The sequence below is a fragment of the Monodelphis domestica genome, chromosome 3 (genome assembly GCF_027887165.1).
Source record: "Monodelphis domestica isolate mMonDom1 chromosome 3, mMonDom1.pri, whole genome shotgun sequence".
Lineage (NCBI taxonomy): Eukaryota > Metazoa > Chordata > Mammalia > Didelphimorphia > Didelphidae > Monodelphis > Monodelphis domestica.
The window spans coordinates 311,928,712-311,954,965 of NC_077229.1; the positions used below are offsets into that span (position 1 = coordinate 311,928,712).

Here is a 26,254-nt window from a genome sequence, read left to right on the forward strand (position 1 = left end):
TTCTTTCTGTCATTTTCTTAAATATGGATCATGATTGTAGATTCACACATACACACTTGCTCTTCTTCATACAAAGCCCTCCATCTCCCAAATCTCTGCCTGTTTACCAACTATCCCCTGTGCCTAGAATGTTCTCCTTCATTACCTTTGCCTCTTGGCTTCACTGTTCACTTCAAAATGAAGTTTAAATCTCACTTTCTACATCAACAAAATGAGAGAATTAGACTATCAGGGGTGGCGAGCCAAACCCAACCCACTGCCAGCCCATGAGAGATATGAGTGGTTTTTACATTTTTAAATTCAATAAAACTAATTTAAAATATTTTAAATGCTTCCTTTTCAAGACCTTACAATTTCACATACTTTTCCTCAGAAATTTTCCCCCTTTTTTGTTGTTATTCAGGCATTTTTCAGTCATATCCAACTCTTCATGACCCTATTTGAGATTTTATTGGCAAAGATACTACAGTGGTTTGCTATTTTCTTCTCCAGTTCATTTTGCAGATGAGGAAAATGAGGCAAATAGGGTTAAGTGACTTACCCAGGGTCACACAGCTAAACATTAACACACACACACACACACACACACACACACACACACACACACACACACACAGAATATCACTTATTTAGCTCTTTAAGAAAATCATAAAAGATTATATGGCCATTTGTTGGCAATTTTAGAGAGAAAATTCCACTTTGGCATGAGTTGAATTTGATGACCTTTGAAATGCCTTCCAACTCTAATTCTCATGTAATTCTCTTCCTTTTAAATTAGTATATTAAATTATATTAGCATATTAAAATATATAACATATAGCCTATATTATATAATATAGAATATTTTAATTTAATGTACTGGTATATTAAATATATGTTGAATTGTATTCATATATTTGAAATTAGCATATCCTTCCATTTTCTAGTTATGAATAAACTCAAGTTTCATTGATACCTGATAACCTTGTGTGTAAGAAAGTCCCACACTGACTGTTGTCCCAGATTAAATACTAAATCCTCCAGTACCTTTCAGTCACCCAACCCACAAGTCAGATGAAAATGACCAAAACCTCAAGCACATCTTATTCATTCAGGCTCCAGTGAATTCAGTTTAATAAGACTAATGTCTTTACCATCTATATGAGTTCCTCTCTTTATGTAGTTCATTGGAAATCCCAAAACTGTGGTTTTGTGTGGCTTCCCAGATTATAATCTGTCTGGTCTGATTAAAGACCTATGTTATAATTACTTTAGCAGTTCTCATTTATTTACATGTTAACATACCTATGAGGCTAAATTTACCTCTTTTTCATAAGATATATAACAACTGACATTTATAGCACACTTTCAAGTTAGAAAGTGCTTTATAAATATTATCTTCTCTCAACACCCTTGGGAAGTAGCTGCTATTCTTATCTTCACTTTCTTTTTGAGGAAACAAAGGTTAATTTACTTGCCCAAGGCCACATACTAGTGTCTGAGGCCAAATTTGAACTCAGGTCTTTCTATCTCTAGATCAAGAGCTTTATTCCCTGTGCCACCTAATTGGGTAGATAGTATCTCCTTTGAATTACTAGATGTCTCCTCTAATAGGCTCTTTCCTATTTTGCAATCTTTTTCTTTCTTTGATATATTCCTTTGAGTATATTCATCAGAATTTTCTTCTTCTTCTTTGATTTTTAGTTCTAAGCCTTACATAGAGTAAAAAAAAAAAAGTACCTCCTTCTAGCAATGAAAATACTATTTTTAAAAATACAAGCCTGTCTCCAATTCTCCAGAGAACAAAACAACCCAAATGATTATTCCTGGACAATGACCTAATCTCATTAATACCCACTGTTTTGTTAAGAGAAGAACAATTACACATGAAAGATTTAATTGTTCATTGTTTACGGGAAATGTAATAATCAGTGTCAAAACTAGGGAAATAAGGGAAATATGTAGAAAACAAAATAATTGAAACAGTCTTAGAACCACAGAATCTTGGACTCTATGACCTAAAAGGGTCTTCGGAGGGCATCTCATCAAGCTTTTACTCAAATTTGAATCCAATTTACAGCACTCTTACAGGTGACGACCACCTGCTAGCTTAAGCTAGAAGAGTTCATTCACTCCAAAGGGAGTGTTGTTTTCGCCCACTACCTTTGCCATTAGCTTGTGAGCTCCTTGAGGATGGACAAGGATGCTTTCTTTTTATTAATTGTATTCTCAGAACTTAGCATAGTGCTTGACTCATAGTAGGTACTTAATAAATATTGATTGGAATGGACTGTATTGTTTCAGCTGCAAAATAGAAAGAAAGACCTCATAGTCCTAGGGATAGAGTATCAGAGCACACAAATTCTAGGAGTTCTTGGGGGACATTATTGTCAGATGGTTGCCATCTTGAAGGATCTAGAGGATTAGTAGCAGTCAGATGGCAATGCCTAGCTGATGAGAGGTGTGGTGGCAAGTTAGATTATAAAGTCCAGTGGAGCACAATAGTAAGGCAGATGGTAAACCTCCAGTGTTCATCTATTTTATCCTAAGGACTATAGTTGAACATCTGTGCTCATCTATCATGAGAAAATAAGAAAGGATATAGAGGGGTCCAGCATATTACTAGTGGGAAGCAGGGAATGGTACTGAAGATCAAACTGAGAATGACCCACTAAGGGATGGAGATCAGTATCAGCTTTCGATAAGAGAAAGGAAAACTGGCCAAAAGGTTGGGGGAAGGTTCCCCTGTTCCTGCTGTGGGGAAAGAGCAGGGTATCCCACATAATACAGGAAATAAAAAAACAGACTTGGTGAATCCATCAGAATTGGTTCAGATATCATATTCCTTTGAAAGGAGTAATATTGATGTAGAATTTAAACAGCCTTAATTCCCTAAACAATAATAAACACAATAAGTTGAAAGAGAGATGGCCAAAACAATTCATCTAATAAAGTAACATACTTTTTGTAATTATGAATACTCTGCTTTTTGCTCTGTTTTCATTACATTTTTCTATACTTAAAAGTGAATTAATTTCTGAACTAGTTAAGAATAAATTCTATAAACTTACATATAAACTCCATTTCTCAATTTCTCAAAGATGTCCATGTCGTAAATACTGAGCTTGCTATTTTGCCCTAAAGAATCAGCTCAGATAATCTACTGAAAGTGAACAGAAGTAAGTCAACCTAGCCAGTTATGATAGAATTGCCAAGGAGTTCAGCAATAACAGACATTAAGGCTCTTTAGATCATAAATTTATTAATCCAACAAACTTTTCTTAAGCACCTTCTAGGATATATTAAGATGAAAGAGGTATGAAGGATGTCACATCTGCCCTCTAAGAATTTATGGTGTAAAGAAGAAAAAATGTACAAAATAATTATAATACAAAATGGAACGTGATAGGTGCACAGAGAAGGGAACAGAGTTCTGTGAAACTTCAAAGGACAGAGTAAGAATTTCTAACTGTTGTGGAGCTTCAAGAAGAGACAAGGATGAAAGACGATCTTCAAAGAAAATCAGACCAGAAGGAAAAAGACGACCAAAAAGCCAGAGATAAAATCCAATCTTTAAGAACCAGAATAAAACAACTAGAATCAAGTGACCTCACAAGGCAGCAGTACACTATAAAACAAAATAAAAAGAATGAAAAAATTAAGGAAAATGTGAAGCATCTCATTCACAAAACAGAGGATTTAGAAAATCGTTCAAGAAGAGACAATTTAAGAATAATTGGACTACCAGAAGACCACGACAAAAGAAAAAGCCTGGACATAATACTAGAGGAAATTATCCAGGAAAACTGTCTCAAAATCCTAGAAAAAGAGGGGAAAGTAGAGATTGAAAGGATCCACAGATCACCCCCTGTATTTAATCCCCAACTGACAACACCAAGAAATGTTATAGCCAAATTAAAAAACAATCAGATGAAAGAAAAGATATTACAAGCTGCCAAGAAGAAGCCACTCAGATACCATGGAAACACGGTGAGGTTAACACAGGATCTGGCTGCATCCACACTGAAGGACCGAAAGGCATGGAATACGATATTCCTGAAAGCAAGGGAACTAGGTCTACAACCAAGAATAAAATACCCATCAAAACTGACTATATTATTACAGGGGAAAGTATGGTCATTCAACACAACGGAAGAGTTCCAAACATTCATAAATAAAAGACCAGACCTGAACAGAAAATTTGATGTCCAACCACAGAAATCAAGAGGATCATCAAAAGGTAATTTAAAAAGAGGGGAAAAAAACAAACAAAACAACAACAAAAATTTTATAAGAGACTCAATAAGTTAAAATGATATGTATCCCTATAAGAAAAGAGGTCATTGGTAACTCTTAAAAACTGTTGCTATCACCTGAGCAGCTAGAAGAATTACACTCAGAGGGAACAGTGACAAACTGTATAGGATGAAAGGACAAGACATAAATAGGTATATAGATATATGCATACATAAATACATATACATGTGTATGTATGTATATATATATACATGACTAGAGCTAAAAAAGAAAAGAGGTTATGGCTAAAAGAAATGGGAAAAGAAACAAATGGGGGGGAAACATTGGTATAGAAGGAAATAGTGAAAGAAGAAAAGGCCGGGCCAGGAGTAGAAATTAAAATGCTGGGAAATACACAGCTAGTAATCATAACTCTGAATGTGAATGGAATGAACTCATCCATAAAACGCAAGTGAATAGCAGAGTGGATTAGAAACCAAAACCCTACTATATTCTGTCTGCAAGAAACACACATGAGGAAGGTAGAAAGTGGAGGAATTCCATGGAGGCTGGAACAACCTCCAGGAAGTGATGCAGAGTGAGAGGAGCAGAACCAGGAGAACATTGTAACACAGAGACTGATACACTGTGGTATAAGAGAACGTAATGGACTTCCCCAGTATTGGCTTTACAATGTCCCTGAACAACCTGGAGTGATCTACAAGAAAAAAAAAAAACTGTCCTCAAGCAGAGGACAAACTGAGGGAGTAAAAACACCGAGGAAAAGCAACTGCTTGACTACAAAGGTTGAGGGGACATGATCGAGGAGAGATGCTAAATGAGCGCCCTAATGCAAATACCAACAACAAGGAAATGTGTTCAGAGCAAGGACACATGTGATACCCAGACGGCTAGGGATGGGATGGTGGGGGGTTGGGGGGAGGAAAAGGAAATGATCTGTTTCCAATGAACAATGTATGAAAATGACCAAATAAAATAATGTTTAAAAAAAAAAACAAAAAGAAGAGACAAGGGAGTTTATGGAAGGTTTGTTGAAAGAAGTGAATTTTAAGTTGGGGCTTAAAGGAGAAACAGGATTTTAATAGGCAGAGAAATAGAAAAGAACTTTCAAGGTAGCACGGATAATGTGTCAGACAGTTGTAATAGAGAGGAATAGGTGGGAAATGGAGAGTTGTCCAATATGGTTGGAACCATAAAGTTCTTGAAGATGAGGAATGAGAAAAAGGATTAGAAAGTAAGTTTCAGTCAGGTGGTAGAGATAACTAAATGCCAGTTTAAGTTATATATATGGATTTTATTCAGGAAATAAGTAATATTATCAGAGAACTTATTGAAGCAGATTAAAAATGAAAGCTAAGAAAGAAGACCATTTTGAAAACTACAGAAAAATCCAAGTGACCAATTATTAGAGGCTGAATTAGAGCAATGACAACTGGAATGGGGAAATTGGTGGAAAATAGCAAAGATCAAAGACCATTTTGAATTTTTGTTTTGTGAGTTGCCACAGGCATTATAGAGTTGCCAACCTTCTGGTACTGAGATTCTCTTTATTTAATAGGCTGGTTCATGAATAACAGATGTGGACATTAGGAGGGTCATCCTTAAAGTCATTCTGACTAGATATTCAAGATCTTATATTCTCCTGAAATAACCTTCAAGAACACATAGTCATCTCGGTGAAGTGATGAGGCAACATGAGAAAAATATTGTCTCCTAAGAGACAATTAGACATAATGAAAGCTAGTCAGCCTCAAAGGTCAGGAAGACCTGGATTCAAGTCCCACGTATTACATACTTTGTCTGTGTGGTCCTGGGCAAGTCAGAAACTCTCAGTATGCCCAGTTAACTCTTTTAGACTATAAGCTGATCAACATGTATTTTGATTGACATTGGCAGAGGGAGATTCCTCACTGAGAGGTGAAAATGCCAAAGAAATGATATAGTCTAAAACAATTTCCTATAGTTTCAAAATGTGATGGGTATAATCTTTAATAATATATGATTATAAAGGCATTGTAATTTAATTGACGGTGTAATAAATATTCATCTTACAGATATGTCAGGAGTGAAAAGGAAGAAGAGGCTTATATGGGTACTTCAATATTTGGGTTACTTGAGGTTACAGAACCTTCTCTCCTAAAAATCTTTACTCCCCTTAGTGTCCCCTCAAACTTACAAAGATATCTGACTGTGTTATTTAACTAAAGATGAATTTAATAACAAGTTTGGATTGGGAAGGTATCAGGGTAGAAGGAATAGGGATTGCCCTATACTTTTCACAGGTTGGGTTTGAGTCTCTCTCAGCTTTTGAGCTGAGACCAGGCCTCACAGGCTGGTGGAGGGTTTCTTTTATTCCTGTCTATGTTAATCTATTCTAGAGTTCTTAAGTTCAAAGTCTTTAGCAGTAAACAGCAAGAGGAAGAAAGAATTCTGACCTTCAGAGCTGGTTGGGCCTGTCTCTTCAGGCTAGCACCACTAAAGACCAGCCTTAAGTTCAAGCTGCTCCCCTTAAATCCCTTTGTTTGATGACATGATCCATAGGAATCCAGGTAGAGCACACAGTTGGGAAAAATCCAGGAACAGAGGTACTTCTATCCAGAGACAGGGAGAGAGTGCTCCTTCCAGTCGAGGGCCAGGAAAGAGTACCCACTCGAGAGCAACTGTCACTCTTCAAGTCTCCCCTCCCCCCTCCAACTGCCTTCTCTGTCAATATCCTCACTCTAACATTCCAACTATCTGCTCCACCTCAGTAGCAGAAAAGCCAAAGCTTGATTCAGTTTTCCTTTCCACAAAAATACTATGTACAGAGTCAAGAAGTACTAGCTTCACATCCTACTTCTAAGCCTTGTTATTAGCTTGATCTTTATGTGCTAGAAGAAAGCTCCTAACATTTACCTACCAAGCCATAGATGGGTATAATAAGGAAAGGTGGAAGGAATTTCCATGTATGCAGTTCTCTCATGATGTCAAAATCACAGGTTCCGGACATTAAAAAACAACAACAATAACAGAAAATTATGAAGTTTGACAACAATATCTGGAATGTCCTGTGCTTTTTATAAAATTATTTTATCTGAACAAAATATCACAATGGACCCCAGGTCTCCCTTCTAGAGAAACTAAAGAGCAAAACTATTTTAAGTTACTATTTCAGGCCATAGTCAAGTACTAGGAATAATCAGATTTACCCCTCTGAAAACATGGGGTAGATTTCAAAAAAAACAAACATAAGCATAGATCAGGAGCCAGGACCAGTTCATTTCTCTGGTATCTCTGCCTCTTTGGTGTATCTATGACTCATCTAGTAAATAGAGTGCTAGGCCTGGAGTCAGGAATCACTTAATCTTGTTTTCCTTAGTATTCTCATTTGTAAAATGAATTAGAGAAGGAAATACATATTTGATACATCTGATATACAGCAGTTATTTTGTCAAGAAAATCCCAAAAAGAGAGCCAGACACAACCAAACAACTTATCGCTTCTTTATGAATGAACATCCATATATAAAGCTGTGACATGGTAGAATAAACATATAAAAATCAGGAGTCATGAGTTGGAAGCTGCATGACCTTAATCAAGGCATTGAACCTTTGTGTGACTCAGTTTCCTTACCTGTAAAAGGTCTCTCCCAGCTCTATAATACTGTGACAATGACAAATTTCATATGCACCCAGTCTAGACAAAAGAGTAAGAACAAGAAGCCTGAAATATAAATTCCTTATAAATATCAGGTTTGCCTAGAAAGGTGAGGCATAGAAACAGTTTCCATCAAAGGAGAGTAAAGCCTGTCTATTAAAATCACCTTGGTGGGAAAAACAAGAAGAAACTAGGTTTTAGCTTTTATATCTTTCTGGTACATTTGTGTCTTTATTTGACATTCTTGAAAGAAAGATTCAGATGATCTTTGTTTTATCAGGAAAGATTAGCAAGGAGTACCAGGCTTCTCAAGTTTTAGAGCCTTGTTAATGACATTACTTATAATGAACCAACATGCATATTTAATAACTATGATCTTGTTTCTGTCTAGGTAAACTTATACTTCATCTGAGGTGTTATGAAATAGATTAATTCTATGGGTCTTAATAAGATCAGGAACTTAGCACTTTTTCTCCTGAAGGTTGAGAACTTTCTTCATCATTTTATAAATTTGATTTTATTTGTAAGGATAATGGTAGTAATAAATAACATCAGCTAACATTTATATAGCTCTTTACAGTTCACAAAGCATTTTGCAAATATTATATCATTTGATCCTCACAACAGCCTGAAGAGGTCAATGCTATATTATCCCCATTTTGCTGATGAAGAAACTGAAGTAGAGATTTTGTGTCTTGACCAAGGTCACACAGTTAGAAAGGATGGTCACAACTTCTAAAATGGATACCACATTCTATGCTAAGAAGACCAGCAAGCCGGACAGATGTATTAAAGAGAAATAAAGCCTAAACTACCTAAATTCCTCCAAACCCAATAGTCCCAAATTCCAGATATGGATCCCCATGAAGTAATAAGGCTATCTACACTCTAGGGGAAAGAGGCAGTTCTCAATTTTTTCCAAATTGTCATAAGTTTATGATTACTGGTATTAAGTAATAGTGACAAATTTATTAAAAGCAAGTAGCACAATAAAAGCTGTCAAATTTTCACTTGACTAAAATTATTCATGAAAATAATATTACAGCAACTAACCAGAGTTGAGTTAAACTTGACCAATGAAATCAACACACATTTGGTTCACTGCAGAGAAGTTTTTCAATAGCATTAAAGCACTTAAATAGTGGCAACAATTTTCTTAATACTGACTTTAAAAAAATTAGAAACATAATTTAATGAAGTAGCTCAATATAAAAGTTCTCTCTCAACATAACTGATAAGCTCTAATCAAATGGCTAACATATACTGAAAATCATTCCTTCATTGCTGGAGACTGATTCATGGGAAACCAGATGCTTGGCCAATATACTCACTCTGCACCAGAAGGCAATGGAGACAAGTTTTCTACAACCAGAGCCAACCACAAAAAGATCATATACCCCCTCTCCTCAGCCCCTTGTCATCTGTTTTTGCTCCCCTCCCACTGATCCCCACCACCACTACTTTATAAAAAATATTACCCCAAAGGTTACTAATGACCTCTTAATCACAAAACTCAGTGGCCTTATCTCTGTATTCATCTGCCATGATCTCTGCAGCATTTTCTCCTGTTGATCAACCCTAAGGGATTCATATTCATCCTTTAAAACCCAACTTAAATGCCAACTCCTCCATAAAACCTTTCCCAATTCTTGTGTCAGTAAACATTTCATTAATCAATCAAGAAGCACTTATTCAGTTCCTACATTGGGCCAGGCACTGTCCTAGGTGCTAGGGATAAAAATATGTAAGTGAAAGTTCTTGACCAGAAGGTGCTTACATTCTACTAGAGATAACAGCTTAAATAAATTATATCTATAAAATCAATGCAACACAACAGCCTTTCTCCTCACACTTCAAATGTCATCATTTTGTACATTTTGATTCACCTGTCAGTTATTACTGAGTGCTTTTATTCCTCTACTATACTGCCAACCAGCATGATGTCAAAAGACAATATTGTACCTAAATTTTGTCTCCCCATTAGCACACTTAACACAGTTCCCTGTGTAGAGCCAGTATTATTTACATAAGTTTATGTGTCTATCCCTGAATTTTAAAGTTTGTCTCATTTTATAATCTTGAACCAAAACAGACATCAAATATATATTTTATTAATTAATTCTTTTGTCCATTCTAGCACATATCTGCTAGACAGAGTCAAGAAGATCTGAGTGCAAATCCTGGACTAGTTGCTTAACTTCTACAGTACTCAGGCAACTCCCTTAACCTTTTCAACTAAAGTATATATAGGTTTCATACAATAGAAAGAGGCTTTGTTGTTGTTGCTGTTGTTATGTCTGACTCCCCATGACCATATCTGGGGTTTTCTTGGTAAAGATAGTAGAGTAGCTTGTTTCCTTCTCCAGCTAATTTTACAGATAAGGAAGTTGAGGCAGAGTAAAGTGACTTTTAAAACATTTTCAATGCAACTTTATTTCCACAATCCAAAAATTATGCAGAGTATACTTAACAACTATAAACTAGGACAAGATTGTTTGCCAGAAATCTGGAAGTGTCCGTCTGATTCCATATGATAATTTGAGAGATTTTTTAGGGAATATCTGAGACCAGATTTGAACTCAGGAAGATAAGTCTTCCTGACTCTATCTGTGCCACCTAGACTACAAGCTGATAAATCAAAAAGCCTGCCACTTTTATACAATCTATATGTCAAAGGCTAATGCAAAGGAAGTATAATACATGGCTCCAAACTTTTACAAGCTTACAATCTAGCTGGAGAGTTCAGGAGACCATATCCCAAACTTTAGCCAGGAACCTATATGACCTGAGATACTTAGATTTATGTTCTCTAGACAATATGAAGTCTGCAAAGATCTTATCACAAACTTCTTACTTGACCTTTCTTGGGTAGAGAAAGACCTCTACTGCCCACTCCAGAACAAATACTTAACAGATTTTTTACAAAAAAAAATTGATAGTCTAAGATCCAATACATTTTAAAGGTGAAAATAAATAGAAAAATCAAACATTCTATTCTCCCAGTTATCTTTTTACATAGCTGTGGAATAACAGAGACCATGAGCCACTCCCATATGTGTTGGTAGTAGGCAAATCACTTTTCTAAGATTCATTTTTCCCAATTATAATATAGAAATTATTTGTTATTGTTGAGAGGAAAATGTTTTATAAACCCTAAATCGCTATATAAATTTGAGTTATCACCACTATTTTAGATTACCATTATTCTTTTCTTCCTTCTGTCTTAATCACCTGTTGCCTTGATGCCCTTTCCCTCCAGAAAGACAGAATGATGGATTGACTACTTTCTTCCTATCAACCAACCTCTCGTGTTTTAGCTATCCAATATCAGTTACAAGTTGATCTCTGTACCTCCCTATGCCTATGGAATTGATCTTGTATCCCAGGTAGGAAAGGTAAATCAACAAATCATAGAGATCTAGGCCCCATAAAGCCTTTGAAGTCTACCCCCTGAGGAGAAGACAAGACACGTGCACAGTCAAATAACATTGCCAGGCAGTATATAAAACCAAACTGAGTTTTCAAGGAAAGAAGTAGTATTAGGGCTGAACTGACAGTGATTACTGTGGGCTGTAGTTGTGGGATAAGATCTAATGAAAGGGGAAAAGAAGGAGGTGAGAAAAGAATAGGCCTATATGGTGCCTACTATGTGTCAGGCACTGTGCTAAATATTTTATGAACATTATCTCATTTAATCCTCATAACAATCCTGTGAGGTAGGTGCTATTACATTTTAATGTTGAGGGAAATGAGGCAAAGAGAGGCTAAATGATTTGCCCAGAGTTGTAATTCACACAGCTATTAAGTGACTGAGAACAAATTTTAATTCAGTATTTCCTGACTCCAGGCCCTGAATTCTATTTACTATATCATCAGCAGCTTTTGTGAAGGAAGAAGGAAGGCATCTTGGAAATCTTCTGAATTAGCAGTAGGCACTGCTTGTAATAAGGCAAGCAGGTGGCACTGTAAATAGAATGCCCAGTCTGAAGTCAAGAAGACTTCTTTCTGAGTTCAAATCTGATCTCAGACACAATTTGTGTAACCCTGGACAAGTCACAACCCAGTTTGCCTCAGTTTTCTCATCTATAAAATGAGTTGGAGAAAGAAATGGCAAACGACTCCAGGATCTTTGCCAAGAAAACTCCAAATGGGGTCATAAAGAGTTGGACATGACTAAACAACAATAATAACAAAAGCTTATGACATTAACAAGAAGTAAAATCATCCTTTTCCCCACTTCAGCTATTATTTAACGTGACCCATTTTACTCTCAGAGTAGTCTGGAATGAAAATCTACTAGTTGACTAGTTAAAATCTCTAATAAGAAGCAGATGGTGGTGGGGAGTTTTAGCAACTTCTGAACCTGAAAGATTGCAGCTCTTTAATGTCAAATCTGGAAGCCCAATCACTTTGCTACCCTAACTCAAATAAAAGAAGTTGTGATAAATATCACACCAAAAAAAAAAGTCTTTACCACAGAAACATGTTTCCAAGGATCAGAGTGAAAATAGAGAAATACTCTAGATTTAAGACTCTTAAGTTACTTGACTGGTCAGTGGCAGACAACAATGATTTTATCACAGAATAGAACTGAATTTCCTCCCTCAAAAGTCTTGCTTTTTTCTAAATGAAAAAGATTAGTTCTAAATAAGAAAGATTCCAACTCTTAAATGTCAAATCTAGAAACCTTAGCCTAAAAACTTTGGTACTGTAACACATAAATGAAGTTGTGATAAATACCAGGGAGGGGGAGGAGTCTTTAACCATTGAGGCAGCTTTCAAGAATCTTAATGAAAATATAGAAGGTCTCTAAATTTAAGACTTTCCCAGCAATCTGACCAACTAATGCCAAACAATAATTTTGGTCATGAAATTTAACTGAATTTCTAACTTCAAAAGTATTGGGGTTTTTTCTGTATAAGAAAGTTCATCTAATGTTAACTATATTCATTTGCATAAATAATCATTTTTTTTCTTACAATTATAAAAGACAATCTAATCTCCTACCTTTATCAAAGGATTAGGATTTGGTCACTGTGATGAAAATGCTTTTATTTCATCCTCAATACACCATATAATTGTGAACTTCTTCTGTTATTATAGTTTTATGATTAATAATATTAGTAGTACTTATTTCCTACTAACTCAAAATCTCCAACAGTGCAATGGAGTATTTCAAGAAATAATTGGTCCTTAACACTAAATATCTTCAAGCCAAAGCTTGATATAACTTGTTGGAGATGTTGTAAAGGATGCCTGCTCAGATACTGGATTGGACTCAAGAATGGTATAATGCTAAGAGAGAGTCAGCCTTGGAGACAAAAAGACCTGACTTCAAATCCTACCTTTAGCGTGTACTAGCTATGTGACAATGGGCAAATCACTTAACCTTTCATTTCATTTTTATTTCTCTAAAACTGTAATGTAGTTTCCAAAATGGGAGTTCCCAATACTAATAAAATCATCAAAAAAGAAAAAAAAAGAAAAATGGACTCCCAGCTCTTTTACAACTCTGAGATATTACAAGTCTATTGAAAAGACTGCCTTCTATTTAGTAGGTACATAAAAACATTCATATCTGGACTTGCAGGACAAGTATATTGCAAGAAATAGCAATAAACATTTTTCATATTTCACTTTATTTTACACCATCAGAACAATTAAAAAAAAACTTGGGAAAAGAATGTCTGAGTCTTCAAAAGGTCTAAGCACATAAGTATTATCTCCATTGAATTGTTTCAGTCTCACATCTATCCCATCTCTGAACAAGATTAGTAAAATCAAAACAAAAATTTTTGGAAATTTTTCACTTTCGCTTTAGTGGGAGGTGTGGTTGGGGAGAAGAATCTGTCAGTCAGTTTATTTCAAGACCCCAACCATATCCCTTTGTATTAGAATTTTCTACAAACTAAGTCCATGTAAGAAACTAAGCCACAGTTAATTGTTCTTTATTAACTTTTTTCCAGACTATATGTTGATACAATTTTCAATACTTGTTTTTGACATTTTGTAATCCATGTTCTCTCCCTCCTTCCCATTCCTACCCTCTTCCCAAGACTGCAGCTAATATGATATAGTTTGTATGTGTGTTATTATTATATAACACATATTTCCATGTTCGTATTGTATAAGTAAGCCATAGTTTCTGATGGAGACTGAAGATCTGTACTCAGTGATTGCTACTTCACGTGATTTGTCTGGATTTTTTTATCAAGACTCAGACCTAGACATATCTATAGATACTTCCCCCCCACCCCACATAACTTTAAGTGGTTTATTCTAGCAAAATCTGACTTTACTTTTCCTTAAAATTCTTATATGTTTAAGAATTTGAGGGGCTGGGGTGGTGGGAATATTTAATAGCTGAATCTTTCTAAAAGAAAGTATACATGACACACATAAGTTTAATCTCCACTATTATTTTCTCTCTCGCTTCATTTCTAATCTACCAAGAAAACAAGAAATAAAGCCCTGAATTGTGGTATTTGTTAATTTCTGAATTATAAATACTCATGTGGAAAATTTAACAATTGTTTTTCTCAAGCCCAAATGAGATGGTTCCCACATAGTTCTGTACCAGGGGAGTCCTAAATCCTAAAGAGGAGACATGCAATATTGGGGGGGGGGGGGAAGCTTTGTTTGAATTAAAGACATCAGTCGTCATTCTAATCCTCGGGCAAATGGCTTCACAACTTTATATGCCTTAATTTTTTCCTATAAAATTACCATTATAGGGTAAAGAGGGTGCACCAGATGATCTCCTAATGTTTCTCCCAAATCTAATTTTTTTAATCTCAAATTCATTTTCCTTTTCTTCAGCCTTTTGTACTTTCATACTTTTACCTTCATACTTTCAACCTTGATACTTTCAACACACTCTGCATTCCTTAATGCTATGTTCTTATGAGAACTTAAAAGGACGGAGTTGTCTGGAAGGAGAATTGAATTTTGAGTAGCAAAACTGTCATAATATTGGTTGATTAGGCAGTGATGAAAGCTCCCCAGCTCCCACTCTTTTCATTTTATCATTTGAGTGTGAAAATTGCTATGAAGTTATAATTCATCAAAATGACTCATAACCCCATTCCCATAGAATTTTTTATCTGCTTTCCAATGTCCAGTGACCCCCAAAAGAATTATGGATACATGTAAATAGATTCAATGAACTTATTCCAAGTGGTTGTTCTTTTCAGTCATTTCAGTCATGTCCAACTCTTCCTGCCCCCATTTGGGGTTTTCTTGACAAAGATACTGGAGTGAGTGGAAGTGATGTCATCAAAGCCAGAAAATACATTTCATTTTGTTGAACAAAGCACATAATAACTGGGATCATTTCTCCAAACCCTCACTCTCAGGTTATACCTTTGCCACCCTGTTATAAAATTTAAATTCACTTGATAATTAGAGGAAAAATAAGTATCGAAAAATAGGAGAAAACCAATGATTCAATGCAACTGTTGTGGCCATTAGTTCTTTTTTGAGAGACAAAGGAAATGATAGCCCATCCATCACTCTCAGCTAGATATTGTCTTACAACATACTTTGCTTTTCCTTCTGAGACTTACATTCAAAAGAAACAAGCTATATATTGCATAGCTTTATCTTTAGAAGGCATTTTATCCATGATTTCTTCTGACCCCAGAATAGGCAAGTCAGCAGACTCCCTGGTCTGCCAGTTTCTTGTTACCATGTCCTGAGGCCATCTACTGCTATGAGGAGAAATCATCAATAGAGCCCTTCTGTCTTGAGATTTTCTTTTAGTGGCTATATAGCAGCAAGTCCTTTCTTCTTCACACAAATGAGATGCTACAGGAATGAGAGAGCTTCAGAAGTATCTCATTAGTCATTAGGGTTCACTGGCTTTATGTAAAAGGTCTATAAGCCAGCAATAATAAATGATTTGAACCACTTTGTAACTACAAGATGAAGGGTTATTTGAATACTAAATAAATGATGATAGCTACAATAATTGCAACAGCAAAAGCTGTAGCACAAACATAAATGTTTGGTGCATAGGCAGAGGAACAGGGACCTGATGGATATAGTTTAAGACCTTTGACTTATCTGGTCTTACTTAAAGGTTCTAAAAGAGACAGACTGAAAATTATACTTCTTTTTTGAGCTTTTTGAGGGTGAGGGGAAGAGTTTTATTCTTTTTATCAATTATGAAAGATTTCCTCAGAGATATTAAATTCTATACTGAGTAGTAAATTGAATAGTCTATATGATAATCAATGTCTTAGAAAAAATCAGGGTATCTTATCCAAGAAGAATACTCTCCTATTACTGAACTTGGCCACAGGGATATTCAAAAAGTCTGATAAACATGTTGTATCAGAGGGCCACATTAAAACTGACAGGTGTAGTTATTTATTAGCTGTGGGATAGAAAAAATCTTAAATAATCTAAGAATGAGGAGGAGGAAACTAGGGCCAAATGAGCTTATCTGAAGGCCTTTACTCCATTGCTTCCACCAGCTATTTTAAAATGTCTTCTCTATTCCAATATAGTGGTCTGGAATTTTTAGTCCAGTTTTAAACTATTAAACCTAAGAATTAGAGACAGTCTGCAGATGGTATGATACTAGAAGAAATATGTTCTCCACAAACACCAGTTTCATTTTGAGAATCTATAATGTAAAAAGGAAAAGGAAGGAAATAAGCATTTATATAGTACCTACTATATACTAAGCACTGTGTTAAGTAGTTTACAAATATCTCATTTAAGCTATTAAAGCTTAAAATTTGACTAAGATCTTTTGGGGACTACTTATGTTATCAGTAGGTCTTATATGGGTCTGCAGGGACACTTCTTCCTTTCATTCTCTCTGATTCAATTCATCAATACAGGATGATTAATGTGGACTTCAAAATGAGTAAAAGGAACACATGTAATTTTGGCAATGACAAAGTAAAGCACACGATTTTTAAAAAATAGTCAGGGAAGGAATGTTTTGAAAAAGTCTGGTCTGTTTCCATTCCAAATTGTGATATAGGTTCTCTAAACATACTGTTTACAAATTGAATCACAAATCCGTGAACTGTTCTAATTTTTGTCTCTAGTGCTAAGAGGCAATATAGCACAGTGGAAAGAGAAATGGTCTCAAAGCCAGGAAGTCCTGGATTTAAGTCCCACTTCAGCTACATACTATGTGACTGTGGGCAAGTTGCCTAAATTCTCAATGGCAGGCATTAGAAAAATAAATACAAGAAAAAAAGATAGTATTCATCCTTTAAAAAGCTTACATTGTAGTGGATAAAGTGAATATATATGAAAGCTAGAAAGTAAGGGGAATACCCAATTTGGGGCAAGGCTGCTAGAAAGATAGAGAGGTCAAGTGTTTGAATAATGGATCCATGAAGTAAAATGAATATGACTTTGGTGGTCCAGACCAGGAACTCACCAAACAGAAGAGAAAACCACAAGGTGAAGCCATTCCCAAGGTAAGAAAGTTGTTGGCAGTAAGGAAATGAAGTTCAGAGAGTTAGGATTAGAGCTTTTATAATCTATGAAGGAAGTTTGGAAGAAAAAGATTTTAAGGAGGAAGAAGGAAATAGAAGGCAATGCCTTTTGTCTGGCAAGTGTAATATTTGAAATTATTTTTAAAGACTGATTATATTAATTATTGGTTGCCATGGATTTCACTTATGAAAATCCTAATTGAAACACTCAAGTCAGAATGGAGTTTTATGGTAATTTAATTATAATGGGAATAAGAAATTATTAGAGGGGGAGAGAGAGAGGGAGAGAAGGAAAGAGGTTAACTCAACCTTCTGCCTGAGCCAGAGGGAGTTTTAGGCCTTGGAGGGCCAAGGCAGGGAAAGGAATCAGTCCTTTCACTCACATGATCGATCTGAAAGAAAACTATCTGCAGGCCTCCTCCCAGCTCGAGCTCCAAGATCGAACTGACTCCAGCCCTGTCCACAGGAAGTGAGTGTACTCCAGAGGCTGTTCTCTACCTCACTTCCTGCACCTCACACCTGCCAATGGTGGCTCAAGCTTGGCTTTGGGCAGCCCAGGGGGGCAGTCAGTTGTTTCTGATTTGTCATTAGCTAGCACATGCCCGTGTAGTGTGGGTATGCACATTCTTGGGTGCTAGACCAAGCAAGATGGAGGAAATTTTAAAATCACACAAGGATAATATAACACAGAAGGAAAAAACCCATAAAATTAAATTATTGTATATGAGTATGAACAGATATGGGTGTACATATAGAAAGTGTATGTGTATATTCTGTATATATATATATATATATATATATATATATATATATATATATAAGAGATTGACAGAGAGAGAGAGAGAACATTGATTTAAGCCTTTTTCCACATTAAACAAATCTGAAACTTCTGAGGGGAAGACCACAGTCCCATGTTCCATAGAACACTGTCAGAATAAGAGAACCCATACTGTCCCTAAGAAGAAGATACTGTTTAGGTTCAAATAGTGGATCTGATACTTTGTTATTTGTATGTATGTATTTGTATGATATTCAGCAAGTCACCATCTCTTAGGACCTCTGGTTCCCCATGAAAAATAATTAAGAGATAAATTATCCCAGAAGTGGTTTCTACATCTAAATCAAATGCTTTTATGGTGACTGGTACCTGCTGAAAGATCAGTTGCCCTGACTCCAAAATCAGTATTTTCCCACTGTCGTTCATCCTTCATTTTCAGAGGACTAATGACATCATGGGATGGAATTTGCACATGAATTGGATTTAGCAGTTACACAACGTGGTCAGCTCACTCTCTCTTCCAAAGTCATCAAAATCCAGTGACAAGAAAAAAGTCAGGATGACTGGTGATGGCTCAGGATACAATTAAGAACTTGGTGTCTTTAATGTCTGACTAAGTTCTAAACCCTCCACACTTTCTGCTTTAATCACCTTCATGACTGTTGGAATAAATTGTTCTCTTCTACCCATTTTGCTAGAAAATGTTTTCAGACAGTGGGGTAACCATCCCCCTGGCTCACGGATGGGTTTGGGGCCTGTCAGTTGCCATCAGCTTCATGTATCCTGTCTGCCAAGTCAGTTTTACCAGGATGTGGTCACTGAGCATGCACTGATTTCTTGGAGCCACAGACGAGAGCTGTGTGAAAGGTGGAAACCAAAGGTAAATGAGTAGCCCAGAAAAGGACTTGGCAGGTCTTCCCTCCAGAGTTACTAATCTCCCCCGAACACCCCATATATTAGTGTACCATGCTATGACAGACATTTCAAGATATGATGTAACCAATTGGGAGGTATACTGTATTCTTGGGGCATGTAAATATGACATGACAAAGTCTACCAAGACTTACCAAATCACAAGCTACTACCTACTTTTTTTAATTCACAAAGGAATGAATGGTAGCATCAGATGAAACTTGGAATGTGGTGACTTCAAACTTATAGAAAAAAATCATAGGAAAAATTAAAGGACAAAGGAGAACAGGAAGTTTTCCATTTTTCTTTAAGTAGAGTTTAGGGCTTTTAACTATGAAGGAAAATATGAGAAATGAAATTAGAAATGTGTAAATGTTCTCTTAGAATAGGGCTTGGTTTTACAGGTCACACCCAAAAATACTAGAAGGATTCCTGAATAAACACATCTCAGTGTCATTCTGTGATACCTCAGACAGGTACCCCTCAACAGAAATAAGCTGAGCATATCTACCAGAATCAGATGTATACATCTTGGGCTAAATCAGTAAAAAAAAAAATTCTAATTCATCGAATCATTAAAGAAATGGGAGAATACAGAAAAGGAACCAAGCTGGCAGGAGAATTTAAAATCACATGTAGAAACTTTTAAGGAACCAGGGATGCTTAGATGCTTAGATTCGTGAAAAGAAGCCTCAAGAAGAATATAACCATTGTCATCAAATATTTTAAATAATTGTTAGATGGAATACAGTTTAGGTTTCTGTAGAAGTTATAGAAAATCAAATTTTAGCTCAAAATTTAAAAAAATTATTTTTTAACAGACAGCACAAATTACATTTTTTAAACCTTTACTTTCCGTCTTAGAAACAGAATTGGTTCCAAGGCAGATGAGCAGAAAGGGCTGGGAAAAGGGAGTTAAGTTACTTGACCAGAGTCACAGAGATAGAAAGTGTCAGCAGATTATATTTTTAAAAGACACTCATTTGTTAAAAAGTTATTTTTCGTTTTGAGCCAATCATTATCTCACTAAGTGCACTATTCGTTTCCTTGCTTCATCATTTTATTAAAGAAAAATGAAGCCACTTCTTTCTTAGTTGCACAAAGTGCTCATATTCCCTTGAGAATATGGTCAAACCAAGATTTTATACATTTCCTTTAATAGTGGCATATTGAAAACAGTATTCCCTCTGTATTTGCATTTAGAAAAAAACATGTTTTCACCTGAGAGGCAAGATAAGATGGTGAAAAGATAACTGAATTTAAAGTCAGATCATATGTTAGACGCAGTTGCATGACTATGGGGACATGTCACTTTAATCTTTAAACCTCAGTTTCCCCATCAGTAAGAGGAAATTGATAATACTTGCACTCTTAGGAGAACATTTTGTAGACCACAGAGCACTGCATAAAAAAAAAGTGAGCTATTATTTTTTCAAAGACCAGCAAAATTCAGAAATAGCAAGAGCCTGGACTCTTCAGCCAAATAAATAAGGAGCATGAAACCTATAGGTCTCAGCTTAAAGAGCTAAATGTAATTTCCTTGAAAATTAATAAATGAAAGTCTGAGGCAAGATTTATCCCTTGTTTTGCCTTCTAAAACTTGCTGGCTAATGATTTCTTATAACCAACAGTTTGTAGGGATCATTATATAAAAATCTGTACCCTTTCCTCTTTTTTCCTGTTTTCTTTCATTAGTCTACAACTTATGCCCTCTGAGATAAATTTAACAAGAGTTAATAAAAGTAAATATTACATTATTCAGTGAGACAAGTAGAAATTCTCTAATTTTAAGAGATAAAAGCTATATTGATATACACATACACACATGCATGCACATATATATTTGCTTCGCTTTTCTCATCCCTAAACTCTCTCCAGAATGTTTGGTCTCATCTGCTACATAATACTCACTCAGTGGTATGGTGGTAAATGTTTAACAGTTGGTTCTCTGAGAAAAGAAAAATGGACTCACATATATTTTTTAAACTGTATCTGAATAATTAACATTTTCTTTATCACTTTTTTTTTAAACCCTTACCTTCCGTCTTGGAGTCAATACTGTGTATTGGCTCCAAGTAGAAGAGTGGTAAGGGCTAGGCAATGGGGGTGAAGTGACTTGCCCAGGGTCACACAGCTAGGAAGTGGCTGAGGCCAGATTTGAACCTAGGACCTCCCATCTCTAGGTTTGGGTCTCAATCCACTAAGCTACCCAGCTTCCCCCTCTTTATCACTTTTATAGGTCTAGACAATCAACAAAATAATAAATCAAGCCCTGATCAAGCATTTAATGATTTCTGAGGTAGAAATGTTCATGTTAAAAACCTAACAATTACAGGCCTAGAGATAAGCACTGAGGATACAAAGAAAGTAAAAACATTCCTGAGGGGCAGCTAGGTGACTCCATGGATAGAGTGCTAGGTCTAGAGTTAAGAGGTCCTGGATTCAAATCTAGATTCAAATACTTCTTAGCTGTGTGATCCTGGTCAAGTCACTTTCCCTTATTGCCTAGTCCTTACCTCTCTTCTGCTTTGGAATCAATATAGTGTTGATTCTAAGTCCAACGGTAAGGGTTTAAAAATAATTAACAATCAGTTTGTAAGCCACTTAGAGACTGCTCCAGCATACTCATTTTCCAGCTTCTTTTTATCCATGAGGATAGGAACTATATCTCACTTTTGTAGCTCACCACTTGTCACAGTACTTCATATCTAGTAAGCACTTCATAAACGCTATATCTACATAAGTGTGTGTGTGTGTGTGTGTTATTGTTGTTGTTCAGGAATTTTCAGTAGTGTCCAACCTCTCTTGTGACCTTATTTAGATTTTCCTTAGCAGAGGTACTGGAGTCATTTGTCATTTCCTTCTCCAGATTATTTTATGCATGAGGAAATTAAGGCAGAGTTAAATGGCTTGTTCAAGGTCACAGCTAATGTCTGAGGTCAGATTTGAACTCAGGAAGATGAGTCTTCCTGACAACAGAACCGGAACTCTGTCCACTGAGCCACCTAGCTGATGTGTATGTGTAAATGCAGTTAAGAAGAGTTTTTCTGTTAAGTCAACTTAAGTACTGATGGAATAATAATATTATGATGGTAATTATCATCATTAGCATTATAATCACTATTAAGAGAAAAAATCTACAGACAATGAAGTTCTCTAGTTGAAAGAGAAAAAAGGGGAAACATTTTGCTAAAATGTACCAGATAATGAAGTAATATTAAAAAAAAAAATTACAGCAAGGTTCTCTGATAAAGGTCTTACTTCTCCAAAATACAAAGAATGCATCAAATCTATAAGAAAATGAATCATTCCACAAATTGATAAATGGCCAAAAGCTATGAGCAGGCAGTTTTCAGGAGAACAAGTCAAAGCTATCTACAGTCATATTTTTAAAAATGCTCTAACTAGCTATTAATTAGAGAAAGGCAAAGTAAAACAACTCTAAGATACCACCTCACATTGATCAGAAATGACAAATGCTGCAGGAGATGAGAGGAAAAGTGGGTGGGGGTGAACTGGTCCAACCATTTTAGAAAACAATCTAGAACCTTGTCTAAAAGGCAATAAAATTGTGTATAACTGTTAATCCAGCTCTACTGTGTCTGTAACCCAAAGACACAGAAGGAAAAGGACCTATATGTTCAAAATATTTATAATAGCTTTTTTTCATGGTGGTAAAGAGTTGAAAAATTGAGGATGATGCTCATCCAATTGGAAATGGCTGAACAAGTGGTAGGATATGATTGTGATGGAGTACTATTACAATATAAGAAATGATGAGGGGGATAGTTTTAGAAAAAACATGGCAAGACCTAAAGGAACTAATGCAAAGTGAAGTGAGACAAACCAAGAGATTATTGTGCACAGTAAGAGCAATGGTATAATAATGATCAACAGTGAAAGACTTGGCTACTCTGATCAGCATAGTGATCCAAGATAATTGCAAAGGACTTATGATGAAAAAAATGATATCCATCTCCTCAGACAGGACTAATATACTCTGAGTGCAAACTGAAGTGTATTTTTCTCACTTTCATTTTTAATTTTGCTTCTTTTTGGCTGTATGACATATATAATGATTTGCATAATTTCACGTGTATATTTGATATGATTTGGTTAGTCTTCTCAGTAGATGGAGAGAGGTAGGAGGAAGGGAAGAATTTCTAACTCAAAATTTAAGAAGAATATTTAAAAAATAAACAAATAATAATTTTAAAAGAAATCTAAGAGATTGACTGGTTCAAAAGGTTTCAATTAAACTATATAACTTCTAAGATCACTTTAGATCAGATTAGGTGAGTCTAAGACAATAGACAAGAACAAGTTAATCTCTTTTGTTTTGTTGAGTCACTTAGGTCCTGTCTGTCTCTTTGTGACTCCATTTGGGGTTTTCTTAACCAAGATAGTGAAGTGAGTTTACCATTTCCTTCTCCAGCTCATTTATATGAGGAACTGAGGCAAATAAGGTTAAGTGACTTGTCCTGAGTGACAGAGTTGAGGAAATTGTGGCAAATAGAGATTAAGTGAATTATCATGGGTCAAAAAGCCAGAAAGTACCTGAGGCTGGGTATGAATGTAAGTCTTCCTGACTCTAAGTCCAGAGTTCTACACACTCTGTAGTCTAGCTGACTTAACCAAATATGTAATCTGTATCACCCAGTAACAGATAATGGAGGACTTATCTGGGGTGATAGCTTTCTGCTGTCCTTATTTAACTTTCATCCAATGAGAATAGAAATCTGTGAGATATGAAGATGTCTATATATATTTTTCAAAAAGCAGAAAAGTAAGTCTAACCTGATAAATGAGAGATATTGGTTTTCTTCCCATTTGCCATTTTCTAGAATTTCTGATAAGGCTTTAATAAAAGAGACCTTGAAGACCAGGATAAGACTGACTCCTTGAAGTTTAATCCCCTTGAGGAAATTAAAATATGTCCATAGTCCGTGGCATTATTGGTTAGTCTCATTCTGCAGCCCCAAAGTAGAATAACTATAAATATTTCTAAACTATCCTCAATGAGAATTTCATCTTCCCCAAAACACAACATTTTAGGAAAGATGCTAAGAGGGAAGCAGCAAAAAAAAAAAAAAAGAGATGCAGGATGATGAGAGGCTTCATAATCAGGCCATATGAGTATTGGTTGAAAAATTCACTGTAGCTATTCTCCAGTATTTTAAAGACTAGTATATGGATGAGGAATTAGACTTGTTCTTCTTTTTTTTTTTAATTTTAATATTATTTTATTTGGTCGTTTTCATACATTATTCACTGGAAACAAAGATCGTTTTCTTTTCCTCCCCTCCCCTCCCCTCCCCCCCCCCCCCCCCCCGCCTTTCCCTCTCCCATAGCCGACGCATGATTCCACTGGTTATCACATGTGTTCTTGACTCGAACCCATTTCCCTGTTGTTGGAGTTTGCATTATAGTGTTCATTTAGAGTCTCTCCTCAGTCGTATCTCCTCCAACCCTGTAGTCAAGCAGTTGCTTTTCAGCGGTGTTTTTACTCCCACAGTTTATCCTCTGCTTGTGGGTAGTATTTTTTTTTAGATCCCTGCAGATTGTTCAGGGATTGCATTGATACTAATGGAGAAGTCCATCACCTTCGATTGTACCACAATGTATCAGTCTCTGTGTACAATGTTTTCCTGGTTCTGCTCCTCTCGCTCTGCATTACTTCCTGGAGGTTGTTCCAGTCTCCATGGAACTTCTCCACTTTATTATTCCTTTTAGCACAATAGTATTCCATCACCAACATATACCACAATTTGTTCAGCCATTCCCCAATTGAGGGGCATCCCCTCATTTTCCAATTTTTGGCCACCACAAAGAGCGCAGCTATGAATATTTTTGTACAAGTCTTTTTGTCCATTATCTCTTTGGGGTACAAGCCCAGCAGTACTATGGCTGGATCAAAGGGCAGACAGTCTTTTATCGCCCTTTGGACATAGTTCCAAATTGCCCTCCAGAATGGTTGGATCAATTCACAACTCCACCAGCAATGAATTAATGTCCCCACTTTGCCACATCCCCTCCAGCATTCATTACTTTGCATAGCTGTCATGTTAGCCAATCTGCTAGGTGTGAGATGATACCTCAGAGTTGTTTTGATTTGCATCTCTCTGATTATAAGAGATGTAGAGCACTTTTTCATGTGCTTATTAATAGTTTTGATTTCTTTGGCTGAGAATTGCCTGTTCATGTCCCTTGCCCATTTGTCAATTGGAGAATGGCTTGATTTTTTGTACAATTGATTTAGTTCTTTATAAATTTTAGTAATTAAACCCTTGTCAGAGGTTTTTATGAAGATTGTTTCCCAATTTGTTGCTACCCTTCTGATTTTGGTTACATTGGTTTTGTTTGTACAAAAACTTTTTAATTTGATGTAATCCAGATTATTTATTTTGCATTTTGTAATTCTTTCTAATTCTTGCTTGGTTTTGAAGTATTTCCCTTCCCAAAGGTCTGACATGTATACTATTCTGTGTTCGCCTAATTTTCTTATAGTTTCCTTCTTTATGTTCAAGTCATTCATCCATTTTGAATTTATCTTGGTGTAGGGTGTGAGGTGTTGATCTAAGCCTAATCTTTCCCACACTATCCTCCAATTTTCCCAACAGTTTTTATGAAATAGTGAATTTTTGTCCCAAAAGCTGGGATCTTTGGGTTTGTCATATACTGTCTTGCTGAGGTTGCTTGCCCCCAGTCTATTCCACTGATCCTCCTTTCTGTCTCTTAGCCAGTACCAAATTGTTTTGATGACCGCTGCTTTATAATATAGTCTGAGATCTGGGACTGCAAGACCCCCTTCCTTTGTATTTTTTTTCATTAATTCCCTGGATATCCTTGATCTTTTGTTCTTCCAAATGAACTTTGTTATGTTTTTTTCTAAATCAGTAAAAAAAATTTTTGGAAGTTCCATGGGTATGGCACTAAATAGATAGATGAGTTTGGGTAGGATGGTCATTTTTATTATATTGGCTCGTCCTACCCATGAGCAGTTAATGTTCTTCCAATTGTTCAAGTCTAGTTTTAGTTGTGTGGAAAGTGTTTTGTAGTTGTGTTCATATAGATCCTGTGTTTGTCTCGGGAGATAGATTCCTAAGTATTTTATTTTGTCTTGGGTAATTTTGAATGGGATTTCTCTTTCTAGTTCTTGCTGCTGAGCTGTGTTGGAATTATATAGAAATGCTGATGACTTATGTGGGTTTATTTTGTATCCTGCAACTTT

The 26,254-nt window shown here is 35.9% G+C and overlaps 1 protein-coding gene across 1 annotated transcript in view; it reads left to right on the plus strand.

Moving 5' to 3' along the window:
- The window catches only part of NKAIN3 (sodium/potassium transporting ATPase interacting 3), an 868,360-nt gene that overhangs the window by 702,086 nt on the left and 140,020 nt on the right, over positions 1-26,254 (plus strand). The window lies entirely within an intron of this gene.